At 39.7% G+C, this 25,000-nt stretch overlaps 1 protein-coding gene across 6 annotated transcripts in view; it reads right to left on the bottom strand.

Moving 5' to 3' along the window:
* ZNF536 (zinc finger protein 536) overlaps window positions 1-25,000 on the bottom strand; it is a 415,977-nt gene that overhangs the window by 298,697 nt on the left and 92,280 nt on the right. For all 6 annotated transcript variants that reach the window (XM_043494950.1, XM_043494953.1, XM_043494954.1 and 3 more), the window contains one exon: window positions 1,336-1,479. The gene's annotated coding sequence lies outside the window, so the exon portion shown is untranslated. The remainder of the gene's footprint in view (window positions 1-1,335; window positions 1,480-25,000) is intronic.

Below are 25,000 nucleotides of genomic sequence, written 5' to 3'. Positions count from 1 at the left end.
TTTGTGATTGTATACCTGCGTTGTCACCACTAAATGAGGGCTACGTATGATTCTTTGCACTGTGTACATATAGAGTTAAAAATAGACAGTAAATTCCATACCAACATATAACTGGGGGGAAACTTTCAGGCTTACTTTGTGGGTCCATCTGCAGATATGAGAGAATAGCAATTCAGAAATCCTGAATGCCTTTTTTTCAAGTGACCCCTGAGATGAGGGGACTCCACAGTGGGTGCGGTGCATACTTTTTCACGGTGAGTACTAAGTACACAATTTTATACTTAAATATTTTGAGGAGGAGAATAGTTGGTGAACTAACTAGCCAATCAATAGCAATAATGTATCCTTCAAAGAGTGGATCTAAATACACATGTTCAGTCTACATCAGTTCACATTTTACTGTTCAAAATTAAGACCTAATCCAACAAAGCACATACTTAACTTTGGGCCTGTGATTCATCCCATTAAAGCCTCAGGCTGCAATCCTGCAGGCATTTAAGCACTATGCTTAACTTTACTTTTCTAAGCAGTCCCATTCATTTCAATGGGACTTTTCACTTGAGCCTAGTTAAGCACCCCCGCAAAAGGGGAGGGTACTAGAACCAGTACCAGTCCGAGCCCAGTCCGAGCCCAAATGTCTATGTTGCAATTTTATAGCCCTGCAGCAAGACCCCATGAGCCTGAGCCAGCTGACACAGGCCAGCCACAGGTGTTTTATTGCAGTGTAGCTATTTCCTTAGTGTGTAGGGGGTCCATGCTAATGTCCTCCCCTCACACTGGATGAAATCCTGCCGTCCTTACACAGTTCTAACTCAGATAAAACTCCCAATAAAATCTATGAAAGTTTTGCCTGAGTGAGAACTGCAGGGTTTTGGCCTTTAATATGACACATGGAGTCTCTGTATTACATTAGCAGAGAAGGCATGGTCAGTCAGACAGGCATGCTTAATGTCCCTCCATCAGAGAACATCGACCAAGAGCACTGCTAGAGAAAAAAGGTTTCATCCTAGCATATCTGCCCTTTGCACACTCTTCTCTGAAAAAAAGTGTACCACAGCGCAATTTACTTCACACACTAGCTAGCGTAGGCCATGTGCACATGATCCTCCTCAGTTCTGTAGTCAATAGGGAGCTCCCAGTCTCTATGTGATTTTACACATCCTTCAGCTAACAGCCAATGCTGAGGGACATTATGTGGCTCTCTGACCTTTTCTGGGTAGATTTTGAGTTCACTAACCAATGAATTAAATTCATCATTGACTAGGTCTCCTAAGCTCTATGGTAATACAAGTAATTATTATTAATAATAATCAATTTATGCAATATTTTTCTTACCTGTAGCAGTTAGAGCAGTGTAGTCTAGTAGTCTATGTACATGACGAAGTGGTAAGAATGCCTTAATTCTACTACTGGCTCTGATGCTGACACCCTCTGTGGCCTTGGACAGATCACTTAACCTCTTTGGCTCAGTTTCCCCATCTGTAAAATGGGAGAATCATTACAGCTGAGCAAACAGTGGAAAACAAGGTCAGGGAATATTCATTCAAATTCAAAAGCAAATTTAATGATGTTGGCAGCCTTTGACTGTTCACTTTCCCTTTTTATTTCTCTGCTAAGTTGGGAGTGCCTAAATATCATCAATAGTAATACTTCCTCACAATGAATGCTTAGGTCAAATGCTTGAATATTTGCTGATTTCAAATTTCAAATTGTATTTTAAATTTGCAATTCATCCTATATTGTTTAATTATATGAGCCACCCAATCAGCAGACAGAAATAGCCATATTTTACTTACATAAGTTACATAACAATGAACAAAAGTGTACATTTGAATATACAATTCTGAATTTGTAGTGTGTTGGTTAGTTAAAGAGGTCATGTGGTACTGCTTCTGTTCCTAAATGGATAACTTAAGTAACTGACTAACACAGCAGAAAATCTGCATGGTATATTCAGTGGTAATATTCACAGTTTGCATTTTGCACAGTATCGGGTGATTGTACAACTCATCCAATCAGCGAGTAGAAAAAACAAGGTGATTTAGGTAAACAGCCATGATGGAATGATTTGTAAATATTCTAAATTTGTGAACAATCTACAATAATAATAATAATAATAATAATATCCAAGAATAATAGTTGAACAACAAATGAATTCTCACAAATGAGGAAAAAAGCAAAATGTAAATACATGATCCACTATTAACTATTAGTTCAGATCTAATAATAACAACTTCCCATAAGGTAGATACAATAATCCCTACCATAGGTCACAGCCAAGTCTTTTTAAAGAAAAGTTGAAAAGTGGAGTTCTATATTTGTTGGTTCCATGTCCTGTTAAGTTAATTTCTAGTCCAAGTTACTGGGGTGCCTAATGTGATTTTTATATATCTCCCCTGCCTCCCCTTTTTTAAAGAGACTGTATGAATTGTAAGAGTATTAGAATTGTTACCTATATTGCCTTAACTGATTATTTTCACTCTTTATAATGCTTAGATTTTACTAGTTGCTTAGATCACAGTCCAGCTAACACGTACATACATGCATAATTTTACCCACATGAGTAGTTCCCATTGAATGAAACGGGAACCTCTAGTGCTCAGCACTTTTCACATCTAAGTGTCTAAAGTTGGCTACTCAAAAACTGAAACACCCAACGTCACTCTTCCCAAGATGGCTATTATTCTTTCAGAATAAAGCTTTCCTGCTTAGACAAATAATTATGGTAAGGAATGGGAAGAGACAGAGGAAAGTAGCAGTTAAAATGAAGCATTGAGGAAAACTCACATACCTCCTGCTTAAGCCTAAAGCAATGAACCAAAACTTTGGAAAAGCAGCCCCTGGGTGAAGAAGAAAGACCTTGAGCTATAGCACCAGAGACCAGTCAAAATCTTCATATTTAAATTCTCATATCTCGAATACAAATGGTATAGCGAAATCTGGCTGGTCAACCTATACTTTTCTTGCTCTAACCACTAATAATGTTTAAAAGGAGCTATTTTTGATGCAGTCCTCACAGTGTTTCAGCTCATTATTGTCAGGGTCACATCTCAAATGCAATTTGATTTATAATTATGTTTTAAAACAATAGCATGAAAATCACATTAAGAGGTCATAATCTGAACTTTGTCTACTTATGTGCATAATATAGATCTGCAGTGGATTTTCAGTATGGCTCATCTGGAACACACTCTGCTTCATATTCTTCCCTCCCACCATTTAATATACTATGCTACAAGTTGGCCTGCAAAGAGGCAGTTGTAGCACCATATATGTGAGTGAGGTCCAAGAGAGACCATGTTCTGCCCTGTCATCCTGTCTACTCAGTAAAGAGGGATAGTGCTCAAGCTCATGGCCTTGGCCTCCTGTCTTGGACACAAGAATAGGTGATGAGAGGGGTTTTGGCTCTGTGAGCATCTTTGGAAATGGCAGGAAAAATGTAAGGCATATAGGGCCAGATGATGCAGGGAGTTTTGTCACTGACTTCAGTGGAGCAGGAGCAAGCCCATAGGTCACAACCTGCTGACAAAACAAGCCTAGCATGGCTTGTACTGGCTTAGACAAAAGGAGGTTCCCTTTTCCTCACTAATTTTCTATGGGCTTTGAGGGAACTAGTTCAAGTGCCTGCCGTGCACAATACCCAAAGATCAAGTGCTGTCTAAGGCTGAGTGAACTCTCTAGTGTGTTGTTTTTCAGGCTCAGAAGCAAACTAATCCCTGCAGATTTGCTTGGAGGTTTGAGTTTGACCAACTTGCCACTTGCCCATTGCAGGAAGCCCAGGCCCTTGCGCTTACATATAAGGTGACAAAGGGGTGTTCCAAAGGCTTATTAACATACAGCTGACATGTATTGTGGAGCTGAAAGTTACCTACTTTCCCAGCTGTTCAAACAACTCAAACCAGTGTTCACTGAACTTTGCAATCACGTGCTGTAGTTTGCAAATCCATCAAACATTGAACACAAGATATAGTTCAGAGGGAACGGAGGTTCATTGAAAATATTTCCTTGCACTCTAGCCCCATCACCTGATGAGAGGAAAACCACTGACTAATTGATTCCACTCTAGTGTCTGTCTGACCACCAGTTTAGAGGCAAATTGGCACCAAAGAAGTATATACCTAAAGGCAAAGAGAAATGGATCTGTCTCTGAATACCAGTGCTAAAGCAAATGAACTAGTAAAAAAAATTAGATGTGCCTTAAAACCAAGTTTGCAATTTTATAGGCACTTACTCCATAATTTGTACTTGGGCCTTCTGTTATTTTTAAACAAATCTAATTTCTTACAGCTGTGAAATTTACATTTTAAGAGTGTCTAGTGGCCATGTGCATTAATTACTTTATTGTAATATTTTAATGAGTTTGGGGTTCAACTCTGGAAGAATCCTACTGAATCCCTGTTTCCAAGAGAGTTACACTAGAACCTGATTTAGTTACAATGAAGGGTTCATTTATGCTACAAGCTAGGGGTCTGAATCCCCTGCTCATGTGCACATACCCAAGCTAGCTCTCATTGAGCTAGCAGTGTAGCCATGAGAGCATGGGTAGCAACACCATAGCTTAGCCATGCTGAGTACAGACCTGCTGGAACCCTGTTGGTATCTACTCAGCTCAGCCGTGCCTCCGCTACTGCTACCTGTGCTACCGCAGTTACGCTGCTATGTATACTCGTGTTTCTTCTGTGAGAGCTATCCTGAGTATGTGTACACGAGCAGAGAATCCCACCACTAGCTCATGGCACATATGTAGCCTAATACACACAGGGCCAAACCTGGATGAGCTCACAGAGTTTTTATGTATGCCTTACAAACACACTTAAACTTTGGGAAAGTTCAGATTTGGAGATAGGGCCCAAGTCATGAAATTTGGCACTACTAAATTTCCCTATATTAGAACACCCCAAAACTTTGGGAAAGTTGTATTTCGATCTAAACTTCTTGGCTCAGGCTCTTTTGGGGGGGGGCGTGCAAATACAGAAAACTCAAGCAGGAAAGTTACAGAAAAAGTGTACTATTCAAACTATTCAGTAATGTTAGCCTCTATGCTGGCCAATACTGGTCTTAATGATCTTTGAAAATACCACATAAAAGGGTACACACAGATGCAAACTCTCCAATCTTTAACACATCTTGATATAATCAAATTTGAGGCAAAAGTTGGAAGTCCAGCACATCTCCTAAATTCACCGGAGATGTACTGGAAGGCTTCCCTTTTGTTGTAGGAATTGAAGGACATTTGAAAAGTATAGGATTACATAAAACACATGTTCACCTTAGCACCCCTTGATTTATTTTGGTGGGTTCTGTCAGAACCTGAACTCTTCTAATATATTTTTGTGCATGAATATGCTATGTGAAATGCTGATCAGGTGCAACAGGATATACAAGTTAAATGGCTAGTTGTTTTGTGACAAGAAGCAGTGGAAAGAAAGAAAAAAGAAAAGAAAAGAAAACCATTCCAACATCTTCATGAGGATTTATAAGAAGAGAAGATTGTCTTGGTAATAAGAAAATCTGACCACATTTTCAACTATCCTTTACCAGGACTCAGTTTTTGTGTTTGCAATTTTGCAGGTGTAATAATCTCCATCTTTGGGACTGAAACAGAGATCTCCAGAGCTCAAACACAAGCTTCTACAGCTTGAGCTAAAGAAATAAGTCCCCTAGCTGTGGCTGAGGGACTCATATCCTCTATGGATCAAGTAAAGATGTGAACATGTATCACACACTGAATAGCAGGTTACACAGACACAGATGAATGGGGACACAGTCAAACTGGATGTTTAGGTGCATGACTGTGCCTACAAATCAGGAGTCGAGATGTCCAATTAACCTCAACTGCAGCCATAAATAATTGGAGTCATAGTGATTAGCATCTATAAACAGAGGTCAGTGTTGGAAACACAGCCCTGTATGTGCACACCTTCTCACCTCACTTTGCATGGGTGTGTCTATGAGCACAACTACAATGAACTATCCAGATTTGCTTTTGAATCACTTACAATAAGAGCACCAGTTATTATTCAATACATGCTTTTTATGAGATTGAAGCTAAACTTTGTTATAACTGGTGGAGATAGTGGTTTGTGGTCTATGAGAATTCTGTAATAAGAAACTGTAATCTGTCTTGGGGCCAACAATACTGTTCTGTTTCTGGTGTTCCCATATATACTTGTGCAAGTGAAGGGAAGCACAGGCTATCCCTCTCTCTGCCCCTTTTGAGTGGCAATGAGTGGCACCACCCAAGCACGGCCCCCAAGCAGAAACGCAAACACAATACATCTTAGGATGGTATTTAGGAATGAGATATAAAATTTATTATGGAGTTTTATAATGGGAAGTGTCAGGCGATCTTAACTACAAGCAGCTCTGCCTACAATATTGAACAGTGTACAGAAGGTCAGTCAGGTTCTCCTCTTTACCCTCTCACAGAATACAAGAAGAAAGGGATAGCCAAGGAAATGGAAAAGCAACATATTTAAACCTAATAAAAGGAAACTTTTAAAATTATTTTTACACACTGCATAGTTAATCTGTGTCACATGCTGCCACAAGAGATCACTGAGCCCAAGAGCTTGGCAGCATTAATAAAAATGATAGTTATATGGATAACGTGAACAACTACAGTACTGTTACAAAGGGGGAAATAAAAGGAGTATGAACTCTTATTTTCCAGAGCATAAACCTACCACCTAGTGATGGGAAATAGGAACAAACTCCTGCTTTTGAGCAGGTTATTTTATAATTGACCATTACAGGGATGTTTTACCTTCCTCTGCAGCATCTAGTGCTGGCCACTGTCAGAGACAGAACACCCAGCAGGATGGACCACTAGACTCAGTCTATGGGGTGTAGCAATTCTATGTTCCTAACTAGGGGCCCAAATTTACTCCCAGACTAAGACTTTGTACAATGTAGTAAGTTTTTCCTACGAGCAATTCTGCCTGAAGTAATTAGCCCCTTGAACATTTGTGTTTTAGTGGAAATACTGATATGCCTCTTAGAACTTATAATAGCACAAAAAGTGATCTGACTCTAATATATTACATGAGGTGAGACTCCTGAAAACTTTTTGCATGAAGAAAGCCTGGAATTTACAAAAACCCATCAAGCATATAGCTCTAAAAACTATTTTCAAAAGGTAATAAATTAGGTACTCTCTTAAATGTAATTCAATCATCCACTTTTATAGTAGTTGATTCTATTAGTTGTCCTATGCGTTTTACAAAACAGAACTCCATTAACATTATTCACTTATAGTTTCCATCTATAAGTGGATATTCTGCTCAACAGGCTTTAAATAGATTCTTTTCCGAAATTGCAATTAAGCATACTTTTACTCTAAGGGCAAAGTAGGCAAAGGATTACGCTTGTACTCCATGCAAAGGATACATTTTCAGCGAGCAGAACCACATTGCTATGAAGTAAAAATACTTTTTATAAGCTGATTGTTTCTATCCTTTCTAACCTTGTTCAATAAGGACTCTATTCTGGTATTTTGAGTTACATACAAAGTCTCTGATTGGGCTGAATAAAGGTACCTTATGGGCCGCTTGGTGACTCTGTGTCCAAGGTGCACTTCCGTCATAAGAGATTGCTCATAAAAAAAAATGCAGGGTAATTTTTGTTTTATTTTCTCTATTTAAAAAAATGTAATAGGTGACTCCTGCCTTTATATCCCCTGTTTTCAGAGCCCATTATTAAAAAAATAGCCACAAATTTTCCAGCACATTTTTGCCCATTAAAGGTTACCTACACTTGGCAACTCATTTTTTTGGTTGTGAGGTTTCACTGTAGGTAATGCGCACCCTTCATCCTCATAATTGAAACAACCTCATATTCAGAAAGTGGTACATACGTAGATACATACAATGCAGGGCCAAAATGAAAACACACGATCAAGAGTCAGTCCCAAGGGACCTTAACAACTTTACAACATCAGGCTATCACAATACAGTAGTTTTTCCAGCTGTGACCAAATGCACACTGATCGTATAGATTTGGTACTGATAGCACAATCCATACACAAATATACATGCATATATATATATATATGCATATATATATATATATATATATATATATATATATATATAGGGCTAGATCCTCAGCCCTGCAGATACTGCATTTGGAGTTCAAGTCTGGTTTCTTAGGGTGGGTAGCATGACGGAAATCATACAGTACATCTCCTTTGCCCCTGATTGGCTAAATCAGTACCAGGTAATTAAGATGGTCAGCCCCACTCAAAAAAATTATAACCATTTTTTCAGAGGAAAGGGCTGCATTTCATCTGACCACTGTGATTCAGCTTAGAGTGGAGGTGGGATTTCTGCTAGTCTAAGCCCCTATTTCTCTCTGCTTCTGGCATACAGTGGTCTAGTAAATACATTGCCTTCTGCAATTCCTCTGTGATCTGTCTTACTTTCACTTTATATCTGACCTGACTAACATATCTCCCAGTTTTATTAGGATAAATTTAGTAATATATCTGATGCGTGTTTCCTGTCCCATCACACTGAGCCCAATAGTACATTATTCCTCAAAAGAAGCCTATAAAATACACACTCTTGTCTAGCTCCTGAGCTGTGCCCAAGGAACATTCAGCAGCAAAGTTCAAGGGTGGGGAAGGTACAAAGGTGACTTTAAGGAACTTGTGATGTGCTTCCCTGATCTTCGGGCAAATCTGTTGCTAGGCTGGCCCCCAACATGAAATCAGGACATCTTAAAAGCTGCTATAATGTACACTGGCTGACAATGGCTCCAAGGGGACTTTCTGGTTGTGGGGGATCAGGATGGATCCCTGTCTATGCCCCCTTCTCTCCAGCTACCTCCCACCAGAACGTCTATGGTGTTGGAGCAGCTACATCAACAGTATACCACTCAAAGAATCCTTAGCGCTGAACTAAATCCTCCATGGGGAAGATCCACTTGATTTAAGGGCAGAACTTTACATCACTGAAGCAGCAAAAACCTGCCCAATTGTATCACAAGATTAAGGGCCACCTCTGTAATTCCTTCAGCAAATGGCACATTATCTTAGTACTACAGTATGCTACCGTATTTTATTACTTTACCTGACCGAGTTGTTCCTTAGGTTTACAAAAGAAAATTTTATCCCTGTGGCCAGATCCTCAGCTGATGCAAGTCAGCAGAGCTCAATACAATGGACTACCCAGATATACATCAGCTGAAGATCTGGAACCAAGTGTACTATTCCTGGGCTCAGATGGCAGGGGGAGGAAAGGAGAGAGAATTTCAGTCCTAGGTCTCTTATTCAGCTCAGGCTGTTTCTTCTTAGCATGTATTTTTGTTTCTGTGTAGCTGAACAACAGTTGTATTCAGCTGCTCATTTATAAATAAAAATCAGCTTCACATGGGTGGGTTGGAGTGCCCCTGTTTTTTCTTTCAATTCCCATTATTTTAATTTTATATATTACATACATATTTTGTCAGCGAAACTCACTGTGTTACCTGAAACACCTGCTGTGGAGAAGGCCAGTGCTGCTGCTGCTACTTGTCTTCATTTGTTTGTTAAGCACTGATTTGCCAACGTAGTCCTGTGACCCTGCACAGGGTAGATTCAGTAGTGCCTGGGCTGCACGTTAGAAACAATAGGATTCCTTGAACTCACAGGCAACACCTCATGGTTCACAATGAACCACAACAGCAGGAGCTTGGGTTTGTGGGAAATTGTGAAACCAGGATTTTGTATGTGTATTAGTGCAAACTGGTTATGGATGTATGGCTTGGAATTTGGACATAAACCAGAAGGACAAGAAAATTCACTGATGCGGTATACACCAGAATGGAAAGAGTTCACACAGGTCTAACATATATAAAGTGGGAGGGCAGGCTCAGCACAGTACATAAGATGAAGCTATGGAGGAGGTGAGAAAAATTGTAATTTATATTTTGACTTTTCTGACATTTCTTTATTCTTTGCAAAATGAGAAGTTATTTATATTGCCACCTTTTATCATTTTTATTCATATTCTTTATTACTCTGTCCCCAATGTGTTCATGATGAGCAGTCTAGAACCTGCTGCTTTTTGGAAAGACAGATTATTATTTAATGTAGGTAAAGTGCATGAAAATTCCAAGTTTCTTCTGGTGATATGCCAAGATAATAAAGGGCAACTTTAAAAATCACACATCTGTCTGAACATTTTTTACATAGTAGGTTTACAAAATAACACCTAAGATTCTGAAATCAAAAAAAAAAGAGGAAAAAAGCATTTCTCTGGTTTTTTTGTACATGCAATTGTGCAAGACAGCACTTTATGTATACTCAGTTTCACCTGTTTCCTCTGTACAGTGAATGAATCCATTTGTCCTGCTCTTTTATGTGGGTTGTTCTCACAGCAACAGGGGAGCGAAATACACTGGTTTTTGTTGTTGTTGTTTTTAAGAATAGGAGAATGTGATTATAAAACCAAGAGAACTCAAGAGCCGGTATAGGAACCAAAACTCGTTGCAGACCTTTTCAGACTAGATTTCAAGTTCATGGTGTCCCTTTAAGGTTCTAATATTTCAAAACCTACCCTGTGCTACTGAGAAAGATAGTACTATGAAAACTTTCTAGGAAGCTTTCTCCATTTAGAAGGATTTACCCATACACATAAAACCCTGAATTAAGCTGTAAATCCTATAGATAAAAACAAAACAGCTTTATGTATGTTTTCCAGAACTCCCAAAGACTCTGGGCCTGATTCAGAAAATAATTACAGTATGGAAATGTCATGTGATTTTTGTCACTGATCTTTTCCATGCAAGTCAGTGTGCATGTGTATCCAATTCAAGATTCAAAATTGAAGACTTATGTGGAGATAATTATAAGTGAAATTAAAACACAGGCACTGGAAACACCCCATTTTACTTGAAAAATAACTGATCATCTAGTCATAGCAGGAATTTGCAAAGGATATTATATAATAAATTATTCGTGGCAAGCATGTTGCTGTCTCTCTCACTAGCAAGACTGTGGTGGCGAAGGAGACCCATTAAACAGACTCCAGACAGCTCTTTCACCACAACATCCCTTCAGCCTGTGTTACTTGACTTACATTTATACAGCATTAACACCCACAATATGCTAGGAACTGTAGGATGGCATAGTTTCCACCCGCAAAGAACTTACCCACATCCTGAACCCTCAGCACAGCTGAAGAGGAAGGTCCAGATTTGATCATAGGCCACCACCATCTTGCACACTCCCCCGCCGATTCTGAGTTTGTTCAACTTCTGACCCAACCCTTCGGGTACAGTAGGCCAAACCTCAGAACTGTTCTAGCTGCTTCAGATGTCTGCCAGCAGCCTCAAGGGGCCAGTCAATCAGCCAACGATAGCCACTTCCCCCCACCTTGCCCCCTAAGCTAGGAAGGGAGAAGTACAAAACTGCTATAGCAACGATACCCAAGGATTCCCTTGGAGATAGGAATTCTCCAGGTACCAGTTAGGTCTGCTTTATTGCTGCTTTAGACCACCAGAGAGGTGCAAAGCAGCCAAAGCAAACCCCAGGATTTGATCCTAAACTTATAATAAGAATGGGCTGATTTTTTTAAGGGCAGAAATGAATGGAGATGCTAAGTTCATATAAAACAAAATATAAACTAGTCAAAATCTTGGCGAATGCACTGGAAAAACATATCTTTATAACTGAAAACTAAGAAGTGCTAAAGTCCACATGATATATTTGAATGCCTGCTCTCTTTATAAAAAGCACTCCACTCCACATTGATCTATGTGGTTGAAGAGTTGCTAACTTAAGCCCCGATCCTGCAAAGGGATTCATGCAAGCTGAACCCTCCATCTTATCCTTCTACAGTGTTGGGGCATAAAAGCAACCTTGACATAACTCACTGTTTTATGTCAAATTTTTTCTCAGAGATTCCTGAATGAGCACGAGTGTAGTACATTACACTAGAATGGCAGAGAAATTCCCTTTTGCTCTGTCTTGGTGTACATCTCTGTCTCTTCATATTCAGTTTTACATTCATTTGAATAGCACACCCATCCCTTTTTGCAGTACAGGCATAGCTACAAACCCAAACAGTGGTGGGTGGTCATTGCTCCATAATTGAAACAATAATCGATTACTATTGAATTTTGAAGCCATGCCTGCCTCAGACTGAAGGTAAAAATCTGATCCTAAATCCATTAAATCACAGTCTTTTTAAGTTTAATCTTCAAAGGATTTTGGTTGTAAACAAAGAACACTACACATGGAAAAAATATCATGAACTTATGACTTTACGTTCAATCCTGAGTTCAAAATGTGAGAAAGATTTGGCAAGAAAAAGATTAGGTTTATGCAAACACACACACACACACACACACACACACACACACTTGCATGTGGACAAAGTTGCACTGCACACATGTTCACACCCAAAATACACATGTGGTTCCCACTTTAGTACAGGCAGAACATATCAGATTGGTTGGCTTTGGCTTTTAGAAATATTTTCTTCAAGGCTTTGTTAAAAAAATATTGCTTTGAGTGGCTCTGGAAGACATCTTTAAGGAGATGTGGTGGATCGGGTGGAAGCAGCAGTGCAGGAACAATTTTTATAGTGGGGGTTGCTGGAAGCCATTGAACAAAATTTTAAATCCCTGGATATGAGGGGAACCACTTCAAGCCAGGAGGTGCTGCTGCATCCCCAACACCTTTAGCTCCAGCACCCTTTGGTGGAAGGTGCACCCTTCAATGAAGAGCACCAATTTAATCCAGCAGCCAATGGGCAGCAATGAGATTTAGGCAGCCTAAACATTATATAGCCTCTGGAGTGCATCAGTCTCTTCCACATCCCAGCTACTGCATGGAAGAGGGGGAAAAGATTTCCTGCTGCTAATAATGATAATTAAGAGGAAACCCCCACTTCTGCTGTGAGACTCCCTCCTTTTCCCAATCACTGAAAGGGCTATTTGGTCCACTGGGCCTCTTCTTCTCTTCCTGATAGAAAATGTTTAAGTGTTCTTAAACTTGATCCAGTTCCCTGTGACGAGAAATCAATGGGAGTTAGGGCCTGATAGAAGATTCCTCCCTTTCCCCAATACCCCAATAACTATGCACATGAATACAAGGTGGATGGTCATGGGAGTTTCCCATGCTCCATCTTCAGGAAGAAAGGTAGGATTTGGCAGCCACGTGAGCTCAGAATTGTCTTTGCCTCCCTATGTCTCACTCTAAGAGGGTCTGCCGCCTGGAAATAGGGAGTAGCCTCTGAAGCTGCAAAAGCTTGGGTGACTCACTGAGCTTCTTTATTCCCCAGGGCCACAGAGACAAGTTTATCCTGGATTTGGTCCTAATCTTGGATGAGAAAATGAAAGGAAACGTAAATTATCACAAAGACATAATGTATTCATAGCACTGTATCAAAATAACGCATGGCAACAATAATAGGCTATACATTGCTGGCCTGGATTGTCACCAACATTTTCCATTTGGAGTAATAAAGTAAAAAAGGGATATATTCTCATCTTTATGTGCGGTGAGATTTACGGCTTGTCTACATGGCGTCACAGTCCTGACTATAGGGCAGAAAATTTGAAAGACAGAAAATATCTATATAAATCCATGGTAGGCCACATCTTGAATACTGCATGCAGTTCTGGTTGCCCAATCTCAAAAAAAAGCTATATTAGAATTGAAAAAGGTACAGAAAAGGGAAACAAAAATATTTAGGAGTACGGAACAGCTTCCATGTGAGGAGAGATTAAAAACACTGGGACTTTTCAGCTTGGGAAAGAGACGATTAAGGACAGCTAGGATAGAGGTCTATACAAATCATGAATGGTGTGGAGTAAAAGTGTTATTTACTCCGTCCCATAACACGAGACCCAGGGGTCACCCAATGAAAATAAAGGCATCAGATTTAAAACAAAAGAAAGTACTACTTCACACAATGCACAGTCCCTGTTGAACTCATTATGAAGGCCACCTATAATTGGGTTCAAAAAGAATTAGATAAGTTCATGGAGGATAGGTCCATCAATGGTTATTAGCCAAGATGGTCAGGGATTCAACCCCATGCTCTAACTCACAGAAGCTGGGAGTGGACGACAGGGGCTGGATCACTTGATAATTACCCTGTTCTGTTCATTCCCTCTGAAGCAAATGGCATTGGCCACTTCTGGAAGAAATCTAGGCTAGATGGAGCACTGGCCTGATCCTGCAGAGCCATTCTTATGGAAAGTGCTCTCAAGTGTTGTGCTCTAGCTGCCCTGTGTAGACCCTCATGGCATGAAACTAAAAGGTTTGTGTTAACATAGTCCTGTTTGAAAGGGGACTGTATCAATGCAAACTAGTACCTCTTAAAAAAGAAAAGGAGTACTTGTGGCACTTTAGAGACTAACAAATTTATTTGAGCATAAGCTTTCGTGAGCTACAGCTCGTAGCTTATGAAAGCTTATGCTCAAATAAATTTGTTAGTCTCTAAGGTGCCATAAGTACTTTCTTTTTGCGAATACAGACTAACACGGCTGCTACTCTGAAACTAGGTACCTTTTAGTTCATGCCAGGAGGGTCTATTTGGGCAGTTAGAGTACAACACTTAAGAGTGCGCTACAGCTCACACACCCCTGTGAGGGCATGTGGACAAGCCCTTAGTATTAATAGGAGTTATGAACATAAATCTCTAGATACTTGGGTGTGAGTAAGCCCCAAATTCTGGAATCAGCATAGGATAAAAATTCTCTAAAGCCTGGGCTAAGGCTGTCAACTACTCTGCTAACAAACGGACAGAAAAGGAAGTTCAGATTTTACCTGTGATGCCCCTTTTCTATTAACATTAATGAGTTTAAGAGTCATGGTTCATACTTAGATTGTAAGCCCTTTGGGGCAGAGACCATCTTTTTTATTCTGTATATGTCCAGTACCTAGCAGAATGGGGTCCTGGCCCATTTCTGGGGTGCAATGACATCCTGGTTCATTAGAGGAGCTCCTAGGTGCTACAGTAATAGGTAACAACAACAGTCATAATAAGGTCCTAAAGAGATGATATTCCCTGCCAAAAAGTCCCTCACTTTTGCCATTACTGATTGGGTATATCAATTCATTAAACAGCAATGTTGAATATTTTCAGAAAACATTACAAGAAATAATATGTTCATCAGCCTTAGATTTGCAAACTATTATTATTCTTTGGATTTTTGTTGTCATTGCTATTATTATCTATCAATACATTAGCTTTTCAGTGAAGACCCAGGATCTGAACAGGCTACTGGTCAGGATTTGCATGCATTAGCAGATCTGGCTTTGGAAGCTGAATTACCTCCTTCCATTATAGGACCCAATATGGCTCTCAAATTCCACTGACTTCATAGGAGGTCCTTAGCATCTTGTAAAATCAAGTCCTATGACTGAAACCTATGTTGTAAGTAACTTTTTTTCTGAGCAGAAATTAAAACAAGAAAGAAATTGAAGAATGTGAACATTGCAAAAAATTCAGTGCAAAGTTCTTTAGCACAGGTGTTCTTATAATTGTGCTACATTTGGAAAACTCACAGCATTCAGTGAACCTTCAATTCACACACCCAGCTGCATGGGGTGGTGGTCTATTGTTAGTATACAGGTTTGCAATAAAAAACATGAAGTAATATTGGCTGGCACAAGGGCTGCCAACGTTTTTTTTCACTTTGTCTCTCCGCATTTATTTATTAGTTCTGCTTGCTTTGTTTCTGCTTTTACATTCAGCATATTCCAGGGTCATAGTGGGATTTTAAAGAGGTAACAGCACACATAAGCCTTTTGAATGCTCAGAAAAAACCTCAAACAGGTTCACGCATAAGAGAACAAAGATGTAAGGATGGCTTTGAACCTGAGGGTCTCTTGCACTGCAAGTGCATTGCCAGCATGTCACAGGTGTATGCCATATGAGCAAGTGGAAAAAAAATATAATGTGATTGTGAAGAGGTGTGAGGATGATGGGTCTGTGTCCAGAATGCATTAATCCCAGGGTGAATGTGTACATCTGTTAGATATTTAGATGGTTCCTACTAGTAGTCTGTACAGATATCCAAGCAGGTGAACATCAACAGCTTTGAGACTGTCTGTGAGGTGGCATGAGAAGGATCGCAGGCACTGTAGGCATCATGAGGGAAGGAGTGTATCTACTGATTATAACACAGGCCTGGATAGTCAGGGATCCTAAGTCCTATTCCTGGCATGGCTGCTGATTTGCTGCATGATCGTGGGCAAATCTCTCTGTTCCTTGGTTTCCCTGTCCGTAAATTAGGAATACTAAACATTAGGGCTGACCAGAGGATAATCATTCTGTTTCACAGCTGCTTTTGAGGATTCAAAATTTAGTTTTCTTCCACATTGTAATGAAAACAAAACCTTCTGGCAGTTTTTAAGACACAGAATTGCATTGAAATGTATGGTTTTGAATAAAAAATCTGAGCTTTTGGGGCTACATATGTCTGGCTGTCTCCTGGTAGGTAGGTGAATGACTTTAGATGCAGAATACTTAATTTAAGTCCCTAATCTTCCTGATTCAGAGCAGAGTTTTTCATCCCAGCTCACTCTGAGTCAGGCAGAGCATAGGCTTGAACCCAAAGGGGTCCCCCCCATCCCAGCCATTCCTTAGCCATTAGGCTATAGAGTGTGAGATTTTCTGTCTTCCCTTTCCCCCACAAAAAAATTAATGGAAATGGATACACCTCCACAAAACAGCATATTGCAACAAAATGAAATTTCATCAAAAATGTTCCAACCAGCTTTACTAAATATCCTTCACAGAAGAACGAAGAGTGTTCATTAATGTATGTAAAGCATGTTGAGAGAGGCATGGATGAAAAGTGTGAATTATTATTATTAGCACAGACAAGTAGATTGCAAAAGCTAAATTTACAATCCACATACCTAGTCCGCTCAGATTCTGCCACCCAATAGCATGACTTTTGGGAAATGAGAGGAAAACATTTTTCATAGTAAACATGAAAAGTCTTCTCTAATGTACCCACATTAGGGAAATGTTTCTTCCTTCAAATGAAAATTTTCTATAAAGAAAGAAAACAAAAAAAAATCGACAAATCACAAACACTGTAAATAGGCCAGCAGCAGCAAGTGGAATCTCTATAGCTTGGGTTGAAGTAGTCAAAAGAATACAAGCCACTAAAGGCTTTAGAATCCCACCAGATCCTATAGTCAGAGGGTTAAGTTCTGCCCTTGAATGCCCAGGTGGCACTAACTGAAGTCATCGGGAGCTGCAACTTCACATTTGGCCCTGAAATGGTACATATGCAATGCAGTATGTCTGTGTGTACATATGAACATATCCACAGCTGGATTTGGAGTGGAGGATCTGCCTCATAATGGCTGTGATTTTCAAATTTGTTTAGTATTGGACAAACTCTGCTTCTACTGAAATCAGTAGTAAAACTCCTATTGATTTCAATGGAGGCAGAACAAGGCCAATGTTGAGCAAATTTGAAAATCCAACCATGTAGGCAAAATCATGTGTGTGTGTGTTTGTGTGATATGCATACAGTTCGTTTGTCCTTGTGTGTGTGTGTGATATGCATACAGTTCATTTGTGCTTGTATTATATTGTATCTTCCTTTAGTTTAACAAACTAATGTACATGCTCTAACAATTCATTACAAATGGGGTATATGCAATATACTCTTCGGAGGCTAAAGAAGCTGGTACCAGTCTAATCTTTTGGAAACCTGCCTTGTTTCTGATACCACCTTTTTTGGATCATACCACTTGGGCATTCCAAGTACCTGATTCACCACTGCATGATTGCAGTGTTATGCTGGTGTAACTCCCTTGAAACACTGGAGTCTCACAACAGTGAATAGAAAAGGAGTACTTGTGGCACCTTAGAGACTAACAAATTTATTAGAGCATAAGCTTTCGTGAGCTAGTGAGCTGTAGCTCACGAAAGTTTATGCTCTAATAAATTTGTTAGTCTCTAAGGTGCCACAAGTACTCCTTTTCTTTTTGTGAATACAGACTAACATGGCTACTCTGACAACAGTGAATGAAATCAGTGCTGTGTATTAAAAATATTAATTGAGCAAGTTTTTTGTTGGGACAAGCGCATTGCATAACTGTAAAATATGCCCAAAATATTCCTTAGAACAGAGTCCAAAGAGTTTGATTAAAATTGACTGAAATTAGGCTCTCATACTTCTGTTTAAAAAAAAGAGAATTCATTTATTCAGCTTAATTCAAAGATTAAATATGATTAAAATTTCTATAAGATGTCTAGCTTTTCTGAAATATACTGCAGTGGCCATCAAAATATTGATAGTCATTGGTAAATTACTTCTGGTGTTTAATCAATGTTATTTTTTTATCATCCAATTTTTTCTTCAAGTCAGCTTCTAACACTAAACTACATTTCATCAAGGTTGGTAAAATGTTTAGAAAGGAACAGATGTCAGAATATGGGGATTGCCAATAACACTGATGGAAGCCAGTAATTTCTTTCCTGTCCAAAGGCAAAAGAATGAAGAATAATCTAGACTGTATACAATAATACAAGATTTACTGCAACATTAATGGCTATAAAAAGTAAAAGTATACAAAAGCTATCTCCATGTTTTCAAGCCATCACTAAGGACAGTGTTTTTCGAGACCATTTTTACTGCAAAATGAAGGTCTATATATTTTTAAACCTTTAAATATCCATAAAACATAGCTGAAGACCCAGAGCAATATTAGATGTTTCCAAAGATACTTGTATATTAATCTATTGTGTAGGTTAATAATTTTCCTAAATCTCAAAAAATATAGATGCAATCTTTCCTTTAAGAAAGCGGCTTGGCTTGTTATTTACAGATTGTAACATTTACATAAGAGTTTGGTTTAACAAGAGATATAAATATAGATAAAACCCTTAGGACTTCATTCTTTAAACTGCCCTCTAAAAATCTGCCCTGCAATTTGCAAACTGAATTTTGTGCAGACTATTCTTGGAAGCCTTTTGTGAATTAGGGAGAACTGACTCGAAGCAGGGCTGGTTAATCACAATTTTGCAAATTGTACATAGCAATCATCCACACATTGTGAAATTCAGATCTATAAAATGCTGATGTTTTAAAGCTGAAAAATAAATTAGCTAAGTGGAACTACTTTGCTAAGAAAAAAATTAAATCAGTACAAGACCCCTTACAACAAAAAAATAAAAAAATTATTATTCATGAGGCTGTTTCCCTTAAAGGGCATCTTCACTGCATGTCCCACTACAAGCCCACCTCTGATAAATTCTACTATTCTCCAGTTCCAGACTGCACAGGAGCCTAATATAAATACTCACCTGCCTATAGCATGTAAATTCCTTTGCTCTCAAGAATAAACTTGTGGCAGGGTGTACTATTTTAGAAGGCACTCGTATATTTGTCTATGATCTGGAAAAAGCTTTAAGTGAGGGAAGGACTGCTAAATTTTATTCTTTGATGTGTCTATAGCTGATTTTCCTCGGTCCAACTCAGAAAGTTGGTTTGATCATATGTTAACAGTGGATGTCACTTGTGTAAAAACTGTAGCAATATAGAATATACACAATAGTCTCAGGTGCATGATAAATTAAAACACTTACAACGTTAATAAGTGGCAACTAAATATGTGGGCAGTCGGAGGATAAATGATATTATTCTGGAAACCAAGATTATTTCAAATATGTTTTCCCTCTCTCCTCCCTGCACTTTCAGCATATGGCTAACAACTCCAGCTGTATTTTAAGACAAAGCTAATTCAAAATTCTCCTCTTTACAGAGGTTTTGTAACTCGTAAAATTTAGTATAATTAAGGTCTCATTCAATTTATTTTCCCTTATCTTTTGCAAACTGTCTGTTTCAAGCTTTGCAGGAATATGCTGAAATTCATGTAAAATATTTTCAGTTATCAGTGTCATTACATACGACAAGAACTTCCAACTGGAATACAAAAGTAACAATGTGTGTGTTGCTTACTGTCCTGCCATTCCGAGGCCGCTCGGTATAGATACAAGTTACAAACAGTGGAAACCCTGTTTTCATTAAGTTGATCTTCACAAAGGTCAGGTTCCTTACCTCAAACATTCCAACAGTTGCTTAGACTGCAGTTCAGGAATTTTGTGTAACACTGCTTTGCAAAAGCAAATATTTATATTAGTAAATACCATTAAATTATTATACTTGCACTGGTATTTTCTGCATGGTATAGTTGCAAAAGGAGAAATGGAAATTTAAACTAAAGAGGAAGGAGGAGAAAAACATGTTAAGCTTGTATAGAGTAACAAACTTCACTGTCTTTATTATTGCACTGAAGGCTATTAACTCAATGCATTGTTATGAGGCTTTACATTTTTTATAGCTATCCTAACACAAATTTACGATCATGTGCTCCCCTCCAATACTTGGTACAGAGAACAATCTGAGCCAGAGAAGCCCTAAAATGAGTGGAAGGAAGGCAGGTTCTCAGCTCAGACTCAACACTGTAGGAATTGCACAGTTTGAGATGTTGGTGAGATGTTCAAAGAGGCAGAGCAGAGAGACGGCCATTCTCCATGGTATGTTCTACTCCGGGAGGTTCAGAATTCTAAGCACAAATACTCATGGAAGTTACTGCAGGCTGGACCAGCCATAACTCCTCTCTGCGTTATCTACTCCCTCACAGACAGCACCGGTGAAGAGGCCATAACCAGCACCAACAGGATTCTTAAGGAAGGGGATGGCCAGACAATCAAAGTATGGAAAGCCCAGGTGTGGGGAAGAGATGGCCCAGGCTGCGCAAAGTTTCCAACAGATCCCCTAAAGGAGACAATTTGCCCATGAGTCCACATGTGCTAACTTACAGAGATTCAAGCACATGTTTTATCCTACAGTGGGTTTTAATGCAAGAGGACAGTATATTACCCATTCATTGTATGCAAAATGACCCCATCATCTTAGCCTGTTCATTTAAGAGACACTGGATGCTCATCACTTTTTAAAGGCAAGACATTTGTTTAGTAATATAAACATAGATTTAGGAGCATAACTAGTTGATCCATAAGCCATATGAGGTGGGATTTTCAGAAGTGCTCAGCACTGACCTAACTCTGTTTCCATTGACTTCAATTGGAGCACTTAGGCCTGCACTGAGCGTGAAGGACATGGAACTGCTCTAATCATTTATGAATACTGTGTGTTGACCGGGTTATTGATATGTTCACTCTATGAAAATGTTAGTTTTGTTTATTAAAGGGGCAAAGAAAACAAGCAGGAAGGAAACAGAATAGTTCAAGATAAGCCACTCAGTAAATATACAAGGGCTGCTAAGAGACAATGCCTGAATCATTAGCAGTGAAGATTCTACCTACTAGCTCCAGCCATCTTACAGAACTGCATTTGACAACCAGGGCTACAGCCAGGGAACCAGAAAACCAAAAGGACTATAGCAGTTGTTGAGCAGCTGTCTGCAGAAATCAGGCTGACGCAGGCATCTGTGCAGGGGGGGAGGAGGAAGAGATTAAGCTTGGCCACCATCACAGAATGGTATGGGCTTTAGGTAAGACAGTCCACATGCCTATCTCTTGTGTTAAATCATTTTTCTCTAATTTTAAGAGTAGGAACAAGGCGTTTAAACAATAGATTGGTTTCAGAAGTCTATCTGACTTTCAGAAGTCAATCTGGTCACTATATTTACCGCTGGTCAGATTCCCAAAGGGAAGAACAACAGGTGTCAAACTCCATCAGTCCTGCTTGGTAAGCACAGTTGATCCACAGGGTATTGTAAGCCCAGAGCCAGGCCTCAGAATGGGAGAATCACGTGAATCCACGTCAGAAAAGGCACAAGGCTTGAGACCTGGGAGGGTGCATTCAGAGAGAGCATAGCACTGCAGACAGCCCAGTAACCATGGCACTGAGCACTTTTGAAAATCCACAATATCTGAACTTTCTGGAACACCTGAGAGATTTGATTCAAGATCATTGAGATTGGTAAAGTCTGCTGATGTTACTAAACTGTTTTATTTGTAATGGTCTGCTTCTGCTACCCTTATTCACCCTGCATACTACTTTACTCCATGAGAGATTCCACTGATGTCAATGGACTTGATATTCTCGTGCAATGAGTGAAAGGTGCAAGAAGGAGCATCAGGAAGCCTTGATTCTCATGGCTGACCCTGACATATTTCAGAGCTGCTTCTAAGCAGCAATAACTTGCACTTGAGGAGTGAGAGAGATGAACTATATCTGTCCTTAAGTGATTTTTTGTCAAACTTTGATTCTACTAACATTCTACAGTGATGAACATTATGTATGACATTTTTTGACATAATTTCAATAGTGACATCAGAAATCTTTGATACAGGGAACATAGGGACTATTTGACACAGGCAACTGGATAGCTAAGGGCACTGGAGATGGGACACAATTCACCTCTAAATCACCACTGAATATCCAGCCCAGTGGTCTAAAATTATTAGCAACTGAAGGCTCTTCAGAGGCCTAGGCAAGAAGAGTAGCCTGACAGATGTGCAAATCACAAAAGTCAACACAACAAACGGCATTAATTAACAAAAAGGGCCAAGAAACTAAGGATTTAATGGTCAGAGATACTAATCTACTCCCTTACTCCTAAATGTGACCCTCTCCAGTACATGATTGAACCCCAGTGGGGAGGAAGGAGGGCTCAGCGAATGGGAAAGATTGCACTACTGCCCCTATGCTCTGGATAAGATGGTAGAATCAACAGCTGTCAATTTCACATATTTCATGAACAATAAAATTCACTGAAGACGCAATACAAATGTGAAATGTACTTTCAATTATGTACTTATCAAATAATTTACAACAGCTTCACAATTGGCTAAATCTGCAGGTGTTAATAGTATTTATACACATGGAACTAATAGGAAATAAATACTGACATGAAGGCCCTGAGTCAGCAAACACATGTGCTTAACTTTAAGCTTGTGCTTAAGTCCAGACAATGTCAATGCATATGCTTAAGTGCTTTGCCTTGCTATGCAATTGCACTTGCCATATTGTCTGAATAGACAAGGCTTATGTAGAAAAAGTTTAGGGTTAAATACCCTTTGTAGAGGCTTTAGTACAAATACCAAATCAACGCTAACCTCTGTGTGCCACAAGCTTTGCCAGTTTCCTCTTATGTTCTACTCATTTTGAAATAGAGAGCCACATTAGCAGATCTGGTGTAGGGAGGAGTTACTAGATGGATGCCAGTGAAACACTTGGAAAATGCTCAACCAATAACTAGATCCAACTATAGGGCTACCCTTAAGTTTCTTTAAATGTATTTTATTTATAGTGCCTTGTTCTAGCTGCCAAACACAGAACAGGCTCCTTAGTTGTTCAGCAAATTGTGGTTTCCCAGAAAATACTGGGAATTAAAATATCTCCAAGCACATTCATTGTCGCTTAAAAAAATTATCCAGCATAATCACATAACATAAAAAAAGCAAAGCCCATTGTGTTAATCATGTGCTGGACCCTCTGTCAAGTCACAAACAAGTTCTGCTGTTTAAAAAAAAAAGCAGTAGGGGCTGCAGTATGTGGTGGCATGTATTTCAGTGGAACAAAAGGCATTAATGGAATAAAATGCAGTACCGTACCACTAGGCCTGTTTGTGACATGCCAGGACCACAAACCAAGTATGTGACCTGCCTTTCACTTCCCAGAAATACAATGCCACAAGATGCTCCTACCTTTTCCCACAACATATGTCAATAAATGGATAATAAGGTAAAATTTGGAGGTAAAGAGCGAAGGCACATGTAGAAATTATGTGAGGAGTGTGTTTATGATCCAATACCAGGAACTATCCGCTATACTTCATTTCGTATATCCTTAGACCAGTGGTTCTCAAACTTGTTCTGCCACTTGTGCAGGGAAAGCCCCTGGCAGGCCGGGCTGGTTTGTTTACCTGTCGCGTCTGCAGGTTCAGCCGATCGCGTTTCCCACTGGTCGCGGTTCACTGCTCCAGGCCAATGGAGCTGCTAGAAGCAGCGGCCACGACGTCCCTCGGACCGCGCTGCTTCCTGCAGCTCCCATTGGCCTGGAGCAGCAAACCGCGGCCAGTGGGGGCCGCAATCAGCCGAACCTGCGGATGCGGCAGGTAAACAAACCGGCCCAGCCCGGCAGCAAGAACAAGTTTGGGAACCACTGCCTTAGACAAATAAGATACAAGCCCCAAGAGAATGGCTGTATGAGAGAAGGCTTTCCTCCTGACCACTCTCTATTGAGTGCATAGATGCGAGGTCTCTAGCACCCAACCTGGTCCCCAGTCTCTAACTTCCACTCCCAGTGGGGTCACATCTGTAAGGAGATGGCATTTGAAGAAGTTGTGCATGTGGTCCCTTTTACTCCTCAACTATTCACCTACTCCCTTGGAGACCTGATGACACAAACACGTTGGTCATGAGAAAAAGGAGATCTCTGCTGATTACAGCATGCTGTAATATAGCCACATTGTTCGGTGCTGAAGTTATCAGCTACACAATCAACTGAGACCATGCACTTTCCTGAGATCGGTGGTGCTGATTTTAGGTTAGAATTTAGCTCTTATTCTGTAAGTCACAGTTCTCAATAGGGCAGAGATGACTAGAGAGGAGCCCAATCCTTACCCCTGAATCCAGACCCCAGATGCAAATACCCCTCAACTCTGGTGGGAGGGAGTTCAAAACCCAGATCCAAATCTGCCTGCATCCTCATTTTGCTGTTTGGGCCCACCTCTCAGATTTCCTTTCACAGCAGTTCAATTTCTCAGGTCCATGCAAATGGTATGCTTGCACAATAAGTCCGCATACTGAAAAGGCAGGTGCCATCGACACAAAAAACCACATCAGCTTCTTCAAAATGGTTAAAGAAATTTTAATTCATAGATCACTTGCCCAATAGCCTTGAATGGCTCCTCTGGAGCCATTACAATCTATCAGGTCACTGAGGTGCCATATATGCACATTAAGTAGGCATGTGAAAAATCATTAAGAAACTGGTGACGAAAAAAATTACTTTGCATGCTTAGTAAGATAGCATTTCCGTTAAAAAAAAAAAAAACTTGGTT

Source organism: Dermochelys coriacea, chromosome 12 (genome assembly GCF_009764565.3).
Source record: "Dermochelys coriacea isolate rDerCor1 chromosome 12, rDerCor1.pri.v4, whole genome shotgun sequence".
Classification (NCBI taxonomy): domain Eukaryota; kingdom Metazoa; phylum Chordata; order Testudines; family Dermochelyidae; genus Dermochelys; species Dermochelys coriacea.
Note: the sequence above shows the minus strand (reverse complement) of the source record. Positions and strands in the feature narration are given on the sequence as shown.